This window comes from Symphodus melops (genome assembly GCF_947650265.1).
Source record: "Symphodus melops genome assembly, chromosome: 23".
Lineage (NCBI taxonomy): Eukaryota > Metazoa > Chordata > Actinopteri > Labriformes > Labridae > Symphodus > Symphodus melops.
The window spans coordinates 3133302-3146028 of record NC_136713.1 but is presented as its reverse complement, the minus strand read 5'-3'; the positions used below and the strand labels follow the sequence as shown (position 1 = coordinate 3146028).

Genomic DNA, 12727 nt, shown 5'->3' with positions numbered 1-12727 from the left:
GTGACAGGTGCTCATGTGGCCTGCCACACAGACCCACTAGTGAGGTGTAACCTCACTACAAGAGCATGGGTATGTTGACAAACATTTTCATTATGTTTATAAGTTGACACAACAAATAACACATCATGTCTGCTTTTATAATTTATATTTTATTAATCCCACAAGGGGAAATTCAGTTTTACACTCTGTCTAATGAACACACACATAGGCTGAGATACACACTCGTGCACAAACGGGATCCTAGTGACATGCATTAATGGAGAAGTCTCAGAGTGAGGTCCAGAGCAGTTTTTGGGGTTCGGTGACTTGCTCAGGTAGTGCTCAGGAAGTGGACTAGCACCTCTCCAGTTACCAAACCAATTTCCGGACTTGAACCGGCAACCCTCCGGTTCCCAACCCAAGTCCCTGTAGCAAAGGCTCGCAGAAACTTCCAGAGACGAGGCCTCTACAGAGACCGGGCTTGGAGCCTGAGGAGGAAGAAGACGACCCTGTGGAAGGCAGCTCACAGAAGTGCCAGACACCACAAAAGATCCTGCTGACTCTGTCACAGACTTGTGACAGAGCTAATGTAACGGGAGTAACTTTACTGATGTTATCTAATACATATATATATATATATATATATATATATATATATATATATATATATAGTCAAGACATTGACAATGTTAGAAATAGTTATTTGAAATAATAATTTTCTCCCTCAAACATTGCTTTCGTTGAAGAATGCTCCATGTGCAGCACTGACAGCTCTGCTGACCTTTGACCTTCTGACTGTTAATTTACTGAGATAATCTGGAGACATTTCACCCCATGCTTCCAGAAGCCCCTCCCACAAGTTGGATTGGCTTGTTGGGTACTTCTTGTGTAATTTAGGGTCAAGCAGCTCCCACAACAGCTCAATAGGGTTGAGATCTGGTGACTGTGCTGGCCACTCCATAATAGATAGAATATCAGCTGCCTGCTTCTTCCCTAAATAGTTCTGACATCATTTGAAGGTGTGCTTTGGGTCATTGTCCTGTTGTAGGATGAAATTCTAGCTCTGTCCACAGGGTATGGCATGGTGTTGTAAAATAGAGTGATAGCCTTCCTTATTGAAAATCCCTTTTACCTTGTACAAATCTCCCACTTTACCAGCACCAGAGCAACCCCAGAGCGTCACATGACCTCCACCATGCTTAACAGATGGTGTCAGGGACTCTTCCAGCATCTCTTCAGTTGTTCTTCTGTGTGATCCAAACACCTCAAACTTAGATTCATCTGTCCGTAACACTTCTTTCAGTTCTTCCTCTATCCAATGTCTGTGTGCTTTTGCCCATATTAATCATTTCATTTCATTGGCCAGTCTCAGATATGGCTTTTTCTTTGCCCCTCTGCCCTGAAGGCAGCATCCCGGAGTCACCTTCACTGTAAACATTGACTCTGGTGTTTTGTTGTTACTATAATGAAGCTGTCGATTGAGGACCTGTGAGGTGTCTATTTCTCAGACTACAGACTCTTATGTACTTGTCTTCATGCTCAGTAGTTGGGCCTCCTCCTCTTTCTGCTCTGGTTAGAGCCTGTCTGTTCTCTGAAGGGAGCAGTACACACCGTTGGAGGAAATCTGCACTCTCTCAAATGGAATAGACTTCATTTCTAAGAACAAGAATAGACCGTCGAGTTTCACATGAAAGTTCTCTTTTTCTGGCCATTTTGAGAGTTTAATCGAACCCACAGATGTGAAGCTCCAGATCCTCAACTAGCTCAAAGGAAGGTCAGTTTTATAGCTTCTCTAACCAGCTAAACTGTTTTCAGCTGTGCTAACATCATTGCACAAGGGTTTTATAATAATCTATTAGCCTTCTAATGTAATTAGCAAACACAATGCATCATTAGATCACCAGAGTGAAGGTTGCTGGAAATGGGCCTCTATACATCTATGTAGATATTTCATTCCAATGGATGATAATGGATATGATTCTTTATTCATCAGAGTTAAAAACATGAATGTTCAGTCTGCACACCTTACTGGTGTATTAGCTGTAGGCGTCCATAGTCTGCTCTATATATAATGAATGCATTCTGCAGGTAGAACACGCTCAGGCTCACTACTTCCAGCTGCTCTATTCTTCTTGTAGCCTTTACAATCTGACAAGGTAAGTGAGTAAGGGTAGCAGATAATGATCACCAATTATTTAAATTACCTGTAATGGGGGCGCCGATAGTGCAGCGGCAGCATGCGCGCGCGTACCATGTTGCGAGGCTTTGCTCCTCGCGCGGGTGGCCCGGGTTCGCGTCCGGCCTGTGGCCTCCTTCCCGCATGTCTCTCCCCACTCTCTCCCCCCTGCCGACTCCATCCACTGCCCCCTGACTCTATCAATAAAGGCAAAAAGGCCAAAAATAAATCTTTAAATTACCTGTAATCAGTGGCAGAACTAGACTTTTATCCCTGGGGTGGCCAAGGTTATTATTTCAGGGGGTCCACAGACTATGACTATGAATTTGTGAATTGCAATCTGAGTCTCTTAATGTTGAAATGTACATACGAAGCACACAAGAGGTGAGATTTGTGTATCATTGCAGTTTAATTTGCATCACATTTATTTACAAAATCATTTTTTACCTTGATTCATGCCGAGTTCTGGGGAATTATGTCAGACACTGCTGAACTGGACCCTCTTCTTTGCATCTTGAAATATCTGGAATACAAATAAAATGATCATAGAAACACAGTTAAGGGATCCAGAAGATGATTGGGTGATAACTGCAGCAAGTGAGTAACTTTCAGGTAAGTAGACCTGGTCCTCTTTGACAAGCAAAAGCAGTGCTGGATCCAGCTGGCTCCAGGTCCGGCTCTTCAGACTCTCCAACATGCTCAGCTGAATCCGAGGCCTCCGTGTCGTGGAACTACATTGAATAAAAATATAAGTGCAATCTAAACAACACAAAAAATATCTAATGCTCAACTAGAATACTGAACTGAGCATGTGACTGCTTCTGTAGATGCTCTGACCTGCTGATGATCCCTGGATGGAAGCTGCCAGGACTGCTGAGGAGCTCTGTTTTCTTCTTTAAAAAGAAGTCATGCATCTTGTCTTTTCATCCTCGACTGACCCGATGAAAAATAAGCCAGTCCTGTTACTCCTAGCATCACTAGCACAATGTTATTAAATCCCCACTTCAAGCATGTCAGTTCACCATTCAACATTTTATTGCTAGTTGACAGGCTCGCTACCATCTTCACGTTACATTTTCAATGTACTTTATTTTCAGTTATATATAATATAATATATTCCAACAGTATAGAGACATAATAAAGGACATGAAGGATAAACCACCCCCACCCCCTTCACCTTAACTATTTGTCTGCTCGTTTCCTTTAAAAATCAGAGAAACATGTAAATATGTCCTAAGCTGTAAATGAGATGGAAGCCGCCAACAGCTGCTCCACATTAACCTCCAACGCTACACATGTAATTCTGGCTGCTGCTTAACGTGAGCTTGATACCCATGCAGATTAACTTCAGACACTGTCCATGACTTTATTCTTCTTCTCTTTCGCAGCCGCTTGTTCATTCAAATCATCCAGCAACGAGATTGACAACTCTCCAGATGTCAATCATCTGGGGGGGGGGAACTTGGGGGGTCCAATCAGATTTCAGGGGGGTCAAGTGCTACCCCAGCCTCCCCTCTAGCTCCGCCTCTGCCTTTAACATGTTCTTGCAGCAGATAGTCTTCTTGCTGCAAAGTTTCCACAAGTGCACCTATGAAAAGAACACTGCCAGTGCAGTTTTATTTTGCTGTATTCAACATCAACGTGTTTAACCAAAAAGGCAGGAGACCAGCAGAGAACGGTTGTAAATGTCTGCACAGTAACTTTAGAAAGACTACTCGCTGCAGAAAACATTCTTCCCCCATGACTGCATTGTGTCACATTTGCAGGTAGGAAACAGGGAGGAGGACCCAAGTGCAGAATAAAAATGTATAAAACAAAAGACAAAACAAAAACTTACTGAATTAATAAATCCAAAACGTTCTGAAAAGCAACTCGAGCAAAAACAAAGAAAATCCAACAAAAATCCACGAGAAGAAACACAGAAGAAACAACAGGCCACGACAACGGACAAGAGACTCAGGGAAAACACAGAGACTAAAGAGACATGAGGTAATCAGACACAGGTGAGACTAAGGAGACAGGTGAGGACACTCAGGGTCATCATTTTTAAAAGCTCGGGGAGGCTCAGAGTGCCTCGGGCGACTCAAAAGGCTCACAGCATCCTGACTTTACAGCCCGATTGTTTCATTTCGATGTGCTCAATTTAAGCTGTGATTCTGGTTTGCATAACTGTCTCATTTCAGAAACCTCCGGAGTCATTAAGATGTTTACTGACGCCAAGAAACAGAAACACTAATTAGGCTGCATACTTGAACTGCAGAAGAAGAATGCACAGAAAACCTTCTATCTATTTATCTATCTATCTATTTATCTATCTATCTATCTATCTATCTATCTATCTATCTATCCAGGCTCCTCACATTTCATTCACTTAGGATTCATCTACGTCCCTCTCCAGGTGAGCGCTGCTTTTCATTCCACTTCTTACAACCAGCCCACCAGGAAATACTCCTCTTTAAATACAAGCTATAAAAACATTAGAATGAGGGAAAATGGACCACAGTGATTTTTTTTTTTAGAAGCAAAAATTGTTACCATTCAAAGCACAAGGCACTAGAAGGCTTTTACTTTTAAACAGTACTGAGTCACAGCCTAGCCTACTCTGCCTGTTTCTTTCTGCGCTTAACACGCACCCTCTTGTGAAAAAAAAACTCTGCTTCAGGTGCTTCGAGAGCGAGAGAGCGAGAGAGTGGTGTCTGCTTTTAAGACTTGTTGAATGCATGTAATGTAATTCTACTTCCTGATCCTTCTTTAAAAAAAACCCAGAAAAAATCAAATAAGATCACTGTACGACCTTGTGCCAAAGTAAATTAGCAGATAAGGGCAGATTTTTTGTTCAATATCATGGTCTGTTAGGATGGCCAGCTGTGGTCTGTGGATAACTCCCTTTATTAATGTGAAGTACATGTGTTTGTTGGTTGGTTACCTTTGCACGTGTCTTTGCCTCCTGCAGCAGCTTGTTGAAAAGAAAGCCGAAGCCTGACATCTCACGTTTGTTTGTTTCCTCTTGAACATGGAGATGGTTCGGTATCTTTTCAAAGCTTTTTAAACCACTAAAAGATGGTGCTGGTTCCACTAACAGAGCTGTAAGTCCCTCACAGATTGTGTTCAGTGAGCACGTTGTCACATTGAGTCTTGTGTAACGTGCACACATCCAGAGTGGCTAAACTGGAAAAACAGGAAAATTCCCGTTGGGCCGTGCTGGACCATGAGAGTGAATAGATCTACAGGGTGCACCTGCTAGAGATGGATGCTAAACTTTGAACTCGAGGAGCGTTTCTTTACAGTTATAGTTCTGACAGACAAAGCAGGCTGGGTCTGTAGGTCAGTGCTCAAACAGGCCGTTTGGAGATGTTCCCTTCATGACATCACAAAGGGCAGTAGCCCCTCCCCCAGGTGGGTGACACTCCCACAGCTAGGTGTTTGTTCTGCCCTCTGAGTCTGCCTTCTCACCGTAAACAATAGGACATGGAGCCAGAAAGCAGCGAGTACACCCGAGCCCTTCCAGAGAGGGGGCGTGGTCAGACACGGCTCATTTACATATTTAAAGCTACAGACACAGAAACAGCCTGTTCTGAGCAGGGCTGAAATAGAGGGGTTTATAGACATGATCAAACACAGGATCAGAGTGGATTTACAACAACACACTTCACACACATGATGACACTGAGTTCACCTGAAGAGAAGATGTCTCCACCCCAAGAAAATAACTGTGTAACTATTTCCACTGATTAGCCAATCGCAGAAATTGAGACTACATGTTCCTAAAGCAGTCTGAATTGTGTGTGTGTGTGTGTGTGTGTGTGTGTGTGTTTGTGTGTGTGTGTGTGATTGTGTGTGTGTGTGTGTTTGTGTGTGTGTGTGTGTGTGTGTGTGTGTGTGTGTGTGATTGTGTGTGTGTGATTGTGTGTGTGTGTGTGTGATTGTGTGTGTGTGTGTGTGTGTGTGTGTGTGTGTGTTGAAGTCACAATTTCACCATTTTTTTAACACCTGAACAGAAAGAGTCAGGAGCTCTGAATAAGGAAGAAGACCTTTATTGTGAATGCTTTTGCTTGATGATTGCCGCACTGTGAGGTGATGGTGGTCATGTTAAGACAGGAAACAGATTAGTCTGTTTTTAAATAATGAAAAAAGGAAACAACTTGTGGCATCGTTCTTTGAATAAAGGATTCATTGACGAGAAAGGACATGTTTCAGTTTAGGAATCACACTAATCCTACTTTACGTTGTTGATTTCATACAGTAAAGAGAAAGTTAAATCATGACTCCATATTTCTTCCCTTTTCTACGACTGAGATTTAATGACACATTAAGAGGAACAAATCTGAGATCTCCAGATTGAAGTTGTAAGATTATCATTTAATCTTCTAAATGTACGACTTTGATCTGGAAATGTTCGATGGCCTCGACTCTCTGTCGTCTCTTTCTAAGAGCGCGTGGACGCTTCACAGCTGGATGTCGGGGTTGATGGTTTGGATTCCACCGAGCTTTGAGTTAGTAAATCCATTTCATTTCAGTTCCAAACCTGGACATCAATGATCGTCTGCTTCATTTCTAAATTTAATTTACTAAAATAAATTAATGAATTCAAACCTACAAGGCAAAATAAAAGACAAACACAGATTGTCCTCCAGTGTCCCTTAAACCCCCCTGAAGCTCCGGAGTGTCTCTAACGCCAGACTCTTTTCTCTTTCTGTTTCCTTCTTCGGATTCCCTGCAGGATACGCTGTCGACCTGTGATCGCACAAAGTAACGTTCAGCATGACTTGTATTTGGTTCCATAATGTGTCAATGCCGTTCAAGCACGGCTTTTCTCATCAACGGCAGACGCTCTAAAAGTCGGCCGTGTTTTGAATCAAGTGAAAATGTTTTTGGCTGCAGAAGAATCAGATGTGAAGTCAAGCAAGGCAAAAAGGTTAAATGTTAAAAACGGTGACAGTAACGATGATATGACACTAAAATCCACGTTGACAACATCACGATTGTTTTATTAGAAACATGAAATGCTGTTTGCAGCGTGTTTTGATGCAGAAACCCCGACGGTCCTGAAACACGTCGACTCGGACACTTTCATTTTGCTTTTTGGAGCAGGTATAAAAACGGCTCGGCTCACTTTCAACATACTTCGAATGAACATGGAGCGTTTTAGATTTCTTGTTAAATCAAATGTTTTGCAACAGCCACGAGTGGTGGTGTAGCTGGTTGCCATGGTTACAGGACAGATTTCAGCGTGAAGGTTCTTTGGATTTGGTGATTTGAAGCACTTTGTGATCTTTAATGTTGTAAAGCTGCCGTACAGATAATCCTAACTCATGTTTACAGATGTTTGGAAAATCGACGCAAATATTATTAAAACTAAAACTCCTCCGCTGGGAGAAAACATGAGAGTTTGAAGGTGCCAAAAATAAGGGCGTAAAAAAATCCCCCCCAATTGTAACAGTCGTATTTCTCAGAAGGTGCGACATCAACACACAAGTTGAAAGTATAAGTTAGAAACACAGGGACGTGTGGTGTGTGAATCGCACACACACAGAATCTGTCACTATCAGACATGGAGACTCAGTGCTGGCCTTCGCTCTGCACTCGACAGGCCACAGCTGTGATCAGAGCTGCTCCTGAGAGAGCTCATACTCCAACTGTCAACAGAAAACTCCCACAAAATGATCTCCCTCCTATCTCTCTGCCTCTCTCTCTCTCTGTCTGTGTCTCTCTCTCTCTCACCTGTTTCTCTCTCTCTCTCTCTCTCTCTCTCTCTCTCTCCCTGTCTGTTTCTCTCTCGCTCTCTCTCTCTCTCTCTCTCTCTCTCTCCTTCTCTCTCTCTCACCTGTCTCTCTCTCTCCCTCTCTCTCTCTCTCTCTCACCTGTCTCTCTCTCTCTCTCTCTCTTCTCTCTCTCACCTGTCTCTCTCTCTCCCTCTCTCTCTCTCTCTCTCTCTCACCTGTCTCTCTCTCTCTCTCTCTCTCTCTCTCTCTCTCTCTCCTTCTCTCTCTCTCACCTGTCTCTCTCTCTCCCTCTCTCTCTCTCTCTCACCTGTCTCTCTCTCTCTCTCTCTCTCTCTCTCTCTCTCTCTCTCTCTCTCTGTTGGAGATGGCGGTGTGTGAGTGGAGCTGAGAGTGGAGCTTGTTTTTTGGTGTGAGTGTGTTTATGAAGTGTGTGTGTATCTGTTGGTGTGTAAAGCACTGTGTTTGTGTGTGTGTGTGTGTGTGTGTGTGTGTGTGTGTGTGTGTGTTGTGTGTGTGTGTGTGTGTGTGTGTGTGTGTGTGTGTAATTGTTTGTTGGGGCAGCGTGCTCCGTGCAGCACAATGCCGGTGGCGGAAGCTGCACCGGCGGACTTTGAGAAGCTGACTCGCCGGCATGCGGTGAAGCTTCTCCCCGCGGTGCAGTGCTCGCTGGAGGAGGCCGGGCTGGCTGTGGGAGAGCTGGTCGGATGTGACAGCGTGAAGTTTTGTTTTTGGACAGCACAGAGAAGGTTGGTGAGGTGGTGGAGAAGGGGGTGATCATACGTGGCACCTTCACTCCTGTTTCCCCTCTTTTTAATCCGGCCACAAGAATCACGATCTCTAACGCTCCCCGTTTATTAAAAACGACCTGCTGAGGAAAGAACTGTCACGATATTGACAACTGGTGTCACCGATCAAAATGGTGTCCCTCGGGTGTAAATCCCCAAGACTGAAACATGTAGTGTGTCACAGAAGACAGGTGTTCATGATTTTAAAGGACAAAAAAACTGATCTGAGCCTGTCTTTTACTTTCAAGATCGACGGGTTTAATTATGTTCTTTTTGTGACATCTGAGTCCATGAAGTGTTTTGGTTGTGGGGCAGAGGAGCACCTGATCCGCTCCTGCCCGGAGGAGGGCGGAGCGCGGCGCGCTGCCACTCCGCGGACAGGCGCGCGGGTGGGTCCGGAGGACGTGGATGCTGCCGTGCAGGGTGGAGACCCCCTGACCACCGACGTTACACTTCCGGGAGGAGGCCAGCCGATCGCGGAGCCGATCGCGGATGCAACCGTTCCGGGGAGAGGCCAGCCGATCGTGGAAGCGGCAGCTTCGGGAGGAGATCTACCGGCTGCTGCTGAGGCTCCAGGCGGAGCCCCGCCCGCGGAGGACGTCTCTGCACTGGTGACAGTGTGGGGAACTCCAGTTGTTGCTGTGGAGAGGAGGGATACAGCTACTCCAGCGGGGCCGTCGGGGGGGGGACGTCTATATCAGACGTTTATAGACTGAGAAAACGTATAGAAAAGGCCTGTGTCACCATCTGTGACAGACTGAAAAAAAGACAAAGACTTAAAAAATGAAAAACATGTTTTATATCTTTGTACCTCTGACTGCTGTCTTCATGTCTGTTTCTTGTGTCTGATTTAATATCAGCTGTTTGCAAACACACACTTCATTTTGGGTTTTGTGCTCGTGTGAATGTTTTTGTTTTGTTGCTATGACGACATTAATGATGGGTTTTTTTTATGTCAAGATGATTTTTGAAAAGGAAATTTTAATGCATTTGCACTTTTTTATTGAGCAAACGAGTGAACAGCCCTGGCCTTAATAAAAAAAACCCAAAGAATAAAATGACACATAAAGCTCATCCATATATAGGGTTTGATTCTAATTCAGTGAAAAGATGTATTTAAGGAGATTTAAAGTTGAACTTTTCTTTTGGACACAGATAAAGTTTGTTTTGGAGGAGCAAACGGCCTCGTTGGTGGATGTCTTCCTTCTTTTTCTGTGGACTAAAAATATCATTTCAACTGAACTTTCACACATCATTTTGAATATTTCGTTTGTTTGGGACTTTGACTTTATTTTGGATTAATAAAGGGGTCAATTAAAGGGATATTTTTGTTCAGATTTAATTTCTTATTTATAAGCCACAGTGTTGAAATGTTTCTCAGATTTCTAAATGTCCGCGGTTTGTGTTGTGAAAAATAAACATCATGATCAATCAGGATACTATTATTGATCATGTATACAGGGATATGAATAAGCAGGTTTCACATGTAAACGTCATATATGATCCAAACCGGGATCAGGCTCATGAATCCATGTAAACGCACTCAGTCTTTTTTCCTCTCTGCTTTCTTAATCCCAGTTCTCACCGGTTGGTCTGCAGGACTAAATAAACCTTGTTTTTTTTAATCAAGACCACGTGACTCGTGTTGTTATCTGAGGGAGCTAAAATAGACCTATAATAGTGTCAAATAAAAATAAAGCTTACATGGTTATTTTTGCATGAATGCATCCTTCATATTAACGGGCCTGAGGAAAACACAGAGTTAAGATCATCATAAATGAAACAGTATGATGATTATCATCATAATAAAGCCTACTACAGATTACTACATATAATTAACAGAAATATAAACTTTAAAGATGTAAAGCTTAAAGGTGTGCTCTCTCTCTCTCTGCGTGTGTGTGTGTGTGTGTGTGTGTGTGTGTAAGAGAGAAAGGACTGGAGGAGCATGTGCTTCTTTTGGTCAAGTTCAGGCTTCTTAATCGGATCCATGAGAATCCAGATTCAATAAAAGAGAGCCATCATTTCTTAGAAGATTAAAACATGTCATTCAGTCTTTGCTGAACCTTCAAACCGCTTTTTGCACTATTTTAAAAAAACCACGGCCTTGAAAGGATTGCACGGCTTGACCGAGGCCGTGTAAATATCTGCATTTAATAGACGTGCTTACTATGTCCACGGGTTTCTCTACGGTAAATATCTGATGAGGCTCCACAATGTGTTTGTCGGATACCGGTACCGACACGCAGAAGACGAGAGGCGCACTCGAGCCGGCTCTGCCTCCGCTCACTTCCTTCTATGACATACATGAGATACAGTCTATCTATGGGAAAACAGCGCCCCCCTCAGGCACTTCACCAGAACGACAGGTAAGTCAAATAAGGCATATTTACGAGCCATCATTTGAACATGAACTGTGTATTAGATTAGATCGATGCTTTGTTTGCTTTTGTTTTTTGAATCAAATTCAAATGATTGAATCTACAAAAACATGGCGGCTGTGATATGTGTACGGAGGAGGAGGTATCATTTCAACATGCTGACAGCTGATTGACTTATCAAAGTCTGGGATCTATTGTTGCTGGATGACACATGGAATATTATAAGTTTATTTATTGGTTTGTTTTTTAAAGAAGATAGAAGCAGTGGGCCAACTACAAAGAGGTTAGACAACATGAACCAAGTGAGTTACAGTCACATGATGAAGGGGTGTGTCAGGCAGGGGCTGTACAGTAAATCAACATTATCAAGCTTGGGAAAACTAAGATGTGTAACAATGCATCTTCTATAATAGACTTCATCATTTAGAGACTTTAGAAACAGTATGTGTGAGGGAGCACATAACCTCTGCTAATCTATTGTCAAGAACAAACCCAGATCCAGCTGGTGACAGGACTGTAAACCCTCCACAGGTAGTTCACTTTCTCTTTTGAACAGTTTGTGAGCTGCAGACGAAGTTAATGTGACACACAAAACACACATGATCCACTTTGTGTGTGTGTGTTCACCTCTCAGCAGGATCCACTGAATCTGTCTGCTTTGAACGTATGTTCACTTCTGACATGTGTTCAGTTGCTCTACAGCTGAGAACATCCCATGTGTGATCATTCAGGAGGGGAATTTACAAAGTTGAGAAACTGTGTCAAATATAGCTGATAAGAACAAACAGTGAACTCCATCATTCATAATGAACCTCAAAAATACAACCCATAACTTTCAATCAAACACTGTGTGTTGAAGGTGTCAATCAGCTGGTGGCTCCAAACACGCACAAACCACAAGGTGGAAGCTCCACACACTCACAAACAAAAAGGCTCAAATAAATCAAATACAGCACGCTGGATAAAGAATTCAAATTAAAAACATCGAACCTTGTTCACCTTTCCGTCCAGTCGATGATTTGGGAAGGGCGTGGACGACGGCGATTTCCTGTATCTCTGCATACCTGTCCCTACCTGTCCCTACCAGTCACCTGTCCCTACCCGTCACCTGTCCCTACCCGTCACCTGTCCCTACCCGTCACCTGTCCCTACCCGTCACCTGTCCCTAACTGTCACCTGTCCCTACCTGTCACCTGTCCCTACCCGTCACCTGTCCCTAACTGTCACCTGTCCCTACCTGTCACCTGTCCCTACCTGTCACCTGTCCCTACCCGTCACCTGTCCCTACCCGTCACCTGTCACCTGTCCCCTGTCCCTACCCGTCACCTGTCCCTACCTGTCGTATCAAATATATCATATTGTTTGAAGCCACTAGATAGAAAATAAAAGCGCCAAAAACAAATGACGGGAAACAAAAGAACCAAACCTCACCAGTCCCTCCAGGATGTCGCAGACTTTGAACGGAGCAGCTCGTGTGTGTGTGTGTGTGTGTGTGTGTGTGTGTGTGTGTGTGTGTGTGTGTGGTATCACTAATCTAAAAACCACAACAAAGCCTACTTTAATCCACTTTTAATATTACTGTTCATAGATTTAGAATATATTTGAAATGTATTTCTAATTTAATAAAAATGTGTTGTTACTGCGTTTAAAATGTTTACAAAAATTTAAATAAAATCATAAAAG

General features: G+C 43.3%; 2 protein-coding genes and 2 long non-coding RNA genes across 9 annotated transcripts in view; 1 reads left to right on the top strand and 3 right to left on the bottom strand.

Moving 5' to 3' along the window:
- Nucleotides 1–12727, top strand: part of LOC306818859 (solute carrier family 28 member 3-like) — a 145764-nt gene that overhangs the window by 48968 nt on the left and 84069 nt on the right. The window lies entirely within an intron of this gene.
- Nucleotides 1–12727, bottom strand: part of LOC306818856 (BDNF/NT-3 growth factors receptor-like) — a 151517-nt gene that overhangs the window by 68627 nt on the left and 70163 nt on the right. The gene's annotated exons all lie outside the window — the stretch shown is intronic.
- LOC306818871 lies at nt 2798–4084 on the bottom strand. Its single transcript, XR_013778379.1, has 3 exons — nt 3993–4084; nt 2993–3088; nt 2798–2886 (listed from the first exon to the last, which is right to left on the bottom strand). It is a non-coding gene; the product is annotated as an uncharacterized lncRNA (long non-coding RNA).
- Nucleotides 10589–12594, bottom strand: LOC306818865. Of its 3 annotated transcripts, none has more exons than XR_013778370.1 (4): nt 12371–12594; nt 12282–12339; nt 10879–12108; nt 10589–10848 (listed from the first exon to the last, which is right to left on the bottom strand). It is a non-coding gene; the product is annotated as an uncharacterized lncRNA (long non-coding RNA). The 3 variants fall into 3 exon arrangements; XR_013778371.1 differs by having other exon boundaries at nt 12231–12322; XR_013778372.1 differs by having other exon boundaries at nt 12282–12322.